This window comes from Micropterus dolomieu, linkage group LG04 (genome assembly GCF_021292245.1).
Source record: "Micropterus dolomieu isolate WLL.071019.BEF.003 ecotype Adirondacks linkage group LG04, ASM2129224v1, whole genome shotgun sequence".
NCBI lineage: Eukaryota > Metazoa > Chordata > Actinopteri > Centrarchiformes > Centrarchidae > Micropterus > Micropterus dolomieu.
The window spans coordinates 33,421,073-33,427,971 of record NC_060153.1 but is presented as its reverse complement, the minus strand read 5'-3'; the positions used below and the strand labels follow the sequence as shown (position 1 = coordinate 33,427,971).

Sequence of the window (6,899 nt, the reverse complement as noted above, 5' to 3'; positions counted from 1 at the left end):
AGATTATGCGTCGGCCTTCGGGTGACGGCGGAGAGACAGGAAATGTGTGTCGAGGTCAGGACGTCACTTTGTTTAGGGGACATCAGGGCTCAGATTGTGCTGAAACATTGTTGACCTGATTGTCAACAACATATTAAATGTTAAATGCTGAAATGTACGAGTTCTTCCCCAGAAGATTCTGAGCATTAAACAACTTAATTTCCTGCATTCTGGAGACATTTTCTGCACCAGTACATGGTGGAAATGTTTTTATTTATTTAAGGGGAAACTGTGAGAATTTGAAATATAAAAATATAACAGAATATAACACATTAATCAGCAGCTCGTTACTTAAGCTTAAGTTACATTTTCTGTACATTTGTTAACACTGCATATTTTCTTAACGTGCAAAGAAAATCTTCCTCAAAGTATTTTAACTTTATTTATTCAGCCCTGATCACATTCACACCTGGAAGCTGCCCAACACAACCTGGTCGCTCAAGGGCACCTGAGAGATGAGCCACTGCTCGTTCGGGGATTGAACCGTCGATCTCCCGGCACGCTTCTTTAACCTTTGGCCCACCGCCTCCCCAAGTAAACGACCCGTCAGGTCCAGGACTTCGGTGAAGTTGAGATAAACAGCTGCCGACAGATTGAGAGAGCAGGAAGTTGCGGCCCGGCGTGGACCCCCCCCCCCCACTCTGAACACCGTGTAACTGAACGTCTTATCAGGCGGCTGCACGAGGCCGGCGGCCTGAACTCTGTGACACCGAACGCCCCGCCGCCATCAGAGGGCTAACTCGAGTAACCATGTTAATCAGAGTGCTGTCACAGCTGCAGGAGAGCAGCAAACATCCTGCATCATCACTTTACTGATCTTCTCCTGAGTCACAGCGCTCAGCGCCAAATAACTGACCAGCAGCTTCCTCAGTCTGAAGAGCTGCAGCGATTAGCTGATTAGTCGTCATGTTTTTAAAGATAAATTCTCTGATTCCAGCTTCTTAAATCTGAAACATGAACTCAATACATTTAGCTTGTGGACAGAACAACCCGTTTGAGGACGTCTTTCTGGGCTTTGGGAAACACTGACTGGCATTTTCTGACATTAATAGAGCAAATAACCAGCGCTGGACATTAAGTCCATTTACTCAAGTACTGAACTTAAGTACAAATTAGAGGTACTTGTACTTAACTTGAGTATTTTCTTTCCACCACATCTTAGAAGCAGATTTTTAATTTTTAATTATCTGACAGCTTCAGTTTACAAAGTCAGATTTTTACACACAAACACATGAAGAGTTTTTAAAATATGATGTTTAGTAGCAGTGGGGGAAAAAATAATAAGCATACTATCGCGATATTTTCCGTGGCAATATTGTATCGATACACGGACGTCGAGTATCGACCTTTTATTATATAAACATGAGAATTTTACTTTTTGGTACTATAATAATAAAATCAGTTGCTTTGTCAAATAGAAAAAGAGTTTTCCTTTGGGGACATAATCTGAAGTTGGAAAAAAGGTAATAAATTGCAATATATCTCAATAATATCGTCTCATGACATAAGTAATTTGATAAGAACGTATCGTGGGGCCTCTGGTGATTCCCACCACTAATGTTTAGTTATAAATTAAACTTCAACAGTTTATACAGGATTATCAGACTGACAGTGAAACTGGAAACAACTTTGAAGGTTTAAGACATTTTTCATGTAAAAACTTTTTCTTTATTTGTAATAATGTTGGGCTTTGTACTGTTTGATGGACAAAAGAAAGCATTGTGAAGGTGTCGCTTTGGCTCTGGGTAACTGTGACGGCATTCCTCACTATTTAAACTATTAATCGAGAGTGAAAATAATGGCTAGTTGCAGCCCTGGTCTAAAGTGAAAGACATTTGAGGACGTTTGGGAAACACTGATCCACATTTTATAGATCAAAACGCACGATTGATTAGCAGAAAATCACCGAAAGTTGCAGCCCTGCAGGCTTCGCTCACACAGATCAACAGTGAAAGCAGATAAACACGTAGATGCTGCGTCTCTGCCACCAAGCAGCAGCCAATGAGCACATTTACAATATTTTACTGTCACAAACCAGCCGAGTTTCATATCAGACAGTAAGTAGTCCTTCTGTTAAAGCAGCTACAGGGAACTTTCATCTTGTGTTTCCAATTTTCAAATCGCAGGTGGTGAAATATTTAAAGGCTGTGTGTGTGAAAATATGATTTTAAATTAAATATGGTTGTGCTGCAGAGACGTCATGGCCTACATATCATATTCTAGAGACTTAAGAAATGATCGTTCTTTGGTACAGAGCTCCTCAAAAATCCCACCATTATTCATTTTAATGTGTTTTTCGCAAATCTTCTATCGCAATATTAGTAAAAATAATCGCAATCAGATATTTTTCAAGGCTGTAAGATTAATAAGTGTAAAAAGTGCTGATGGTGAAACTACGGCTGGGCGATATGGTCAAATGTTATCACGATAAAAACATTTAGTATCGTTCGATATTGATAATATATCGATATATGTCAAATCTTTATTTCTCTCGATTTTAAAGGCTGATTTTTGCGCCTAATTGAAAATTGGCAAAAACAGATGGTTAATTATGTGGTTAAACTTTTCTTCAGAATGTGCACTTGATGCCAAACAGAGGATCACTTAACAAATGTGATCAGTAAATCTTTTTTCAGTCCCTTTTCCTCATCAAAATAAATACTTTAATAAAAAAATAAAGTGCTAATTTATTCATGATCCAAGTCTTCTTCAACACAGCATGATGTTCATTTAGTAAATTATGGTTAGAGGAACAGAGACCAGGAAGCAGGGGCGGTCGCTACGATGGCGACCTGTCAATCACGATAGAGGCGACTCGTATCCGCTGCTCTGTGTACATTTAACCAGCGCCGCTGAAAAACTGCTAATTTTTCAGTAAGTACATTTTGTTTTAAGCCCGTTTGTTGCTAGCCAAAATTAGCATCCCAGCTAATATCGCAGTTAACGTTAATTACAGATGCACCTTGCTAACCAAGCTAGCTAGCTCCGCCCTCTCGTTCAAATATGGTCATGTCTGCTGTTAAAAAACAAACAAGATGGCGAGATCAAAAAGGCCAAACTGGACGCTTTTAAAAAGGCGGTCCACTTTTAGCAGGGGCGGCTTCCCCAAACCAATATGGTGGCCGCGTTGATACATCACTGCGATGAGTTCCGGTTCATGACGTATCAGGCGGGTTGGAAACAAACCAACAGCTCAGACAAAATGTATCTGACGGAAAAACTCTTTTTACACAGGTTTAACCCTTTCAGATGTGTCTGTATGAAGTTCTGAAAGAAGCTGAAGTGTTGCTGCTTTCACATTAAAAACGGCTGAAAGTCACATGTTTCACGTATAATAAAGTTGCACATGTTGTTGTTGTGCAAGTTTCGTGGTCCAAGAAACACGTAATTACTGTATTTTTTTTATTTTAAAAAGGTCACCTAAGAATAATCAGGTCAGATCCCCCGATTCAAGCCGAGCTCGTCCACCACACAAACATGATTATTAGTTTACAATATTTATTTACTACTTGAAAACCTAAAAAAACTCCAACAAATCAGAAACACAAAGGCGACAGAGTAATAATAAAAAAAGAAATTAAAGAAATGATCCCAGTGTTCAATAAAACAGCATCAACCAACTAAACGGGTTCTATAACTCTTTTTAATCAGTTTAAGAAAATAAACTTAATTTTGATCATTTAGGGGTTAATAGTATTATGTTTACTGTAATATATATAAAAACTACAGTAGGCTATTTATATAATACATTCACTATTAACAGACAAATGTCTGGTTCAGCTTTTACCGAATATGTATGGACAGTATTTTTAGTTTTTGGACACTGACTTATTATATTGTATTATATTATACAGGCAGAAACATTTAACTAAAACGTGGTGCTCTCCTTAAGAAAGCACATGTGAATCTATTTAACATGTTTGTATTATCTAAACCTGCTTTAATAATCAATGAATCATCAAAAATCACGTTACTTTAACTGTCAAACAGCATTACACAATCATCATTTGTCAATCAAAAACTCAAAAAGTTATGTTCACAGACAATTAAAATCATTTTTACAAAATCCTCCTGACGTGTGTGGGTGAAATTAATTCACTTGAGAACAACTGCTGCAACTAATCATTCATTTCTTTATCGACGAGGAGCCTAATTATTAATATCTGGATCGATCAAATCTCTCTTCTGTCTTCAAATATGTTGTTGTGTCTGACCAACAGAGCGAAGCAGAGAAAAGATTCACGTTTCAGAAAATGGAAGCAGAGAAAGAAAAACACTCTGAAGGATTGATCGAGATGAACTTTGTGTTGATCGATGAAATTGACTGTTTTTCTGACATGTTATAGATTAAACCAAGAAGTCAGATTAAATATAAAGTCAGGCCTATCCTTCAGTGTAAAATCTGTCATATTTAAGCTTCTGTGGACTCGGACTCACCTGGACTCTCAGACAGGTGAAGGTGGATTTCAGCTGCTGTCAAGACTCAAACCGGGACTCTGTTTGTCTCCCGGATGGAGCAGCGGCCCTGCTGCACCTGCAGTCCGGCCTGAACCGACGGCACCTGCCCGCCTGCACACAAAGACAACCGGCTCATATCGCCGTTAATAACCGGCTTAAGGGTAGAAGAAGGACCGGGTCTGCAGGCAGCAGCACGACGCGGGGCTGCGTTAAAGACGTGAAAGCACATTATGGCTGCAGACAGACGGACGGACAGCTCGGTGTGTCCTCTGCGCACACGTTATATAACGCAGCACCCCCCCCCCCCCCTCCACCATAAACACCGTACGGAGGCTGGATGGATGCTGTCCGGGTCCGAGCCGCCGACAGGCCGCCGTGAGGCTGCAGCAGCGGCCTGTCCGCCGCTAATCATCCCGCTGAGGAGCTCAAACAAAGCCGTCTTATGACAAACCGCAGCATCAAGCCCCGTAATAAATAAGCCCAATTAGAATAAAGCCTGTACCTGACTCTCCGAAGCCGATCCTCCTCCTCTGAAGCCGGTGAATCAAGAAATTTCCCCGCAGATAACGGCCCCGTTAAATCCTCACAAATCCAGCGCCGCGTCCTGCCGCAGCGCCGCCATCCCAGAAACAACAAAAAGGGCTGATTCACGCCCGAAGAATTAGAGCCGCCGCCGCCGCAGGAGCGTGTCCCTCCGCCGGCCGCTGAGTCCTCTGAGAGCCGCTGCTGCTCCGCCGGGTGTGGGTGTTAAAATGGAGGCGGTCTCTCTCCGGGAATAGACACAGAGCGGAGCCGCTGCTGGGAGGAGAAGGAGGAGGAGAGCCGCCGACAGGGGGCGCCACACCGGAACCTTCACAATAAGAGCCCGGCCAGTGTTTTATTTTGACGTTTTCGTTGTTTTTCTATGTTGTTTAATTTAAATGAAATGTTTTTAAAAAATAAATAATAATAATAATTTATTTCCAAGTACAATAAGAAGAAAAGTATATTGTTAAAAAATAAAAAAGACCCCTTCGGTCAGTTTTTTTGTTCATTGTTTATATTCTTTAAAAAATCTCTGGACTTGTATAAAATCACATTAATTGTGGTAAAAATATATAAACATATAATATTTTTCTTTGTATTCACAGAAAAGTTCAAATAAAATATGACAATGATAAATAATATGATGGAAATAAAGTATAATAAAATATCATAATTAAAACACAATCTTTTAAAAAGTAATAAAATTCATGTTTTCACTTGTTAAACCTCCAAAACCCACATACCCTGTATATATTTAGCTGGCTTCAATGCTTCCTGTGGTGGTACTGGTTCCCATTTGGCCCCCATGTTCCCACTTGTTTTTTCTGTGATGATGAAGCATCCATCCATCTATTCTTTCACTGTAAAATAACAACAAAACATTAGTCTGTTAATAATTCTCACGTTTTCAAAATGTTCCTCACTCTGAGATATAATCAGTTATTATGACAATACAAGTTACAAATCTCTAAACTACCTTATTTGTAATTTTTTGGGTAAATTCTTCATTCATAAACAGAAGATTTTAAGATTCCCTCCTTTTCTGAACTCTCTTTCTGTTACAAACAATAAAAACCTTTCTGTCCGTCCTCATTTAGTTTAAAAAGGCTATTATTCATTTTCAGCTCATCTTTCAGACATTTATTTTGATTGAATCTCTTTGTTTTTAATATTTATGTGCTATTTTGTTGTTGAATAAAGCTGAAAGAAAATGTTAGCATGTTAGCATCTTGCTCCGCATTCACACAAAAGTCCAGGAGGAGACACAGGTGCAGCTCAGACCTGGACTCATCTGGACCCCCTGGACTCATCTGGACCCCCTGGACTCATCTGGACCCCCTGGGACCTGTACTGTCCTGTGGTTTGAGATTCTTCTCTACACAGATGATTAGGCCTACAGCAGAACCCAAAGGGTCCTTCAGACGAGCCTGTTGTTAATGCTGATATGTCCTCTGGTCTTTACGAACCCCTTTATCATCCAGAACTCTGGGACGGAACTCGATGCACAGCTGACCTCTGACCGGCAGAGGGCGCCACTAACCTTCTGGAGGAACATGTTTGTGTTGCGCTGAGGTGACAATGACACACACTGCACACATTGGCCCAGTCCCAGTGTCCCCCCTAAACCCTGAGCCCTCACAGACTTCACTGACGTCACTGGGAAAGCTGAAGCAGGGACGGGACCGCGCTTTGACACTTTATCACGTCACCTTGACGACGCTGAAACAGGGACGGGACCGCGCTTTGACACTTTATCACGTCACCTTGACGACGCTGAAACAGGGACGGGACCGCGCTTTGACACTTCATCACGTCACCTTGACGACGCTGAAACAGGGACGGGACCGCGCTTTGACACTTTATCACGTCACCTTGAC

At 40.9% G+C, this 6,899-nt stretch overlaps 1 protein-coding gene across 2 annotated transcripts in view; it reads right to left on the bottom strand.

The window, feature by feature from the left end:
* LOC123969655 (CSC1-like protein 2) overlaps positions 1-5,299 on the bottom strand; it is a 38,754-nt gene extending 33,455 nt beyond the window's left edge. Inside the window, exons 1-2 of one of the 2 annotated variants that reach the window (XM_046047252.1) lie at positions 5,000-5,299; positions 4,477-4,608 (exon numbers count right to left, since the gene is read on the bottom strand). The gene's annotated coding sequence lies outside the window, so the exon portion shown is untranslated. The remainder of the gene's footprint in view (positions 1-4,476; positions 4,609-4,999) is intronic. The other variant, XM_046047253.1, reaches the window with a different exon arrangement.
* Between the last annotated feature and the right edge of the window lie 1,600 nt (positions 5,300-6,899).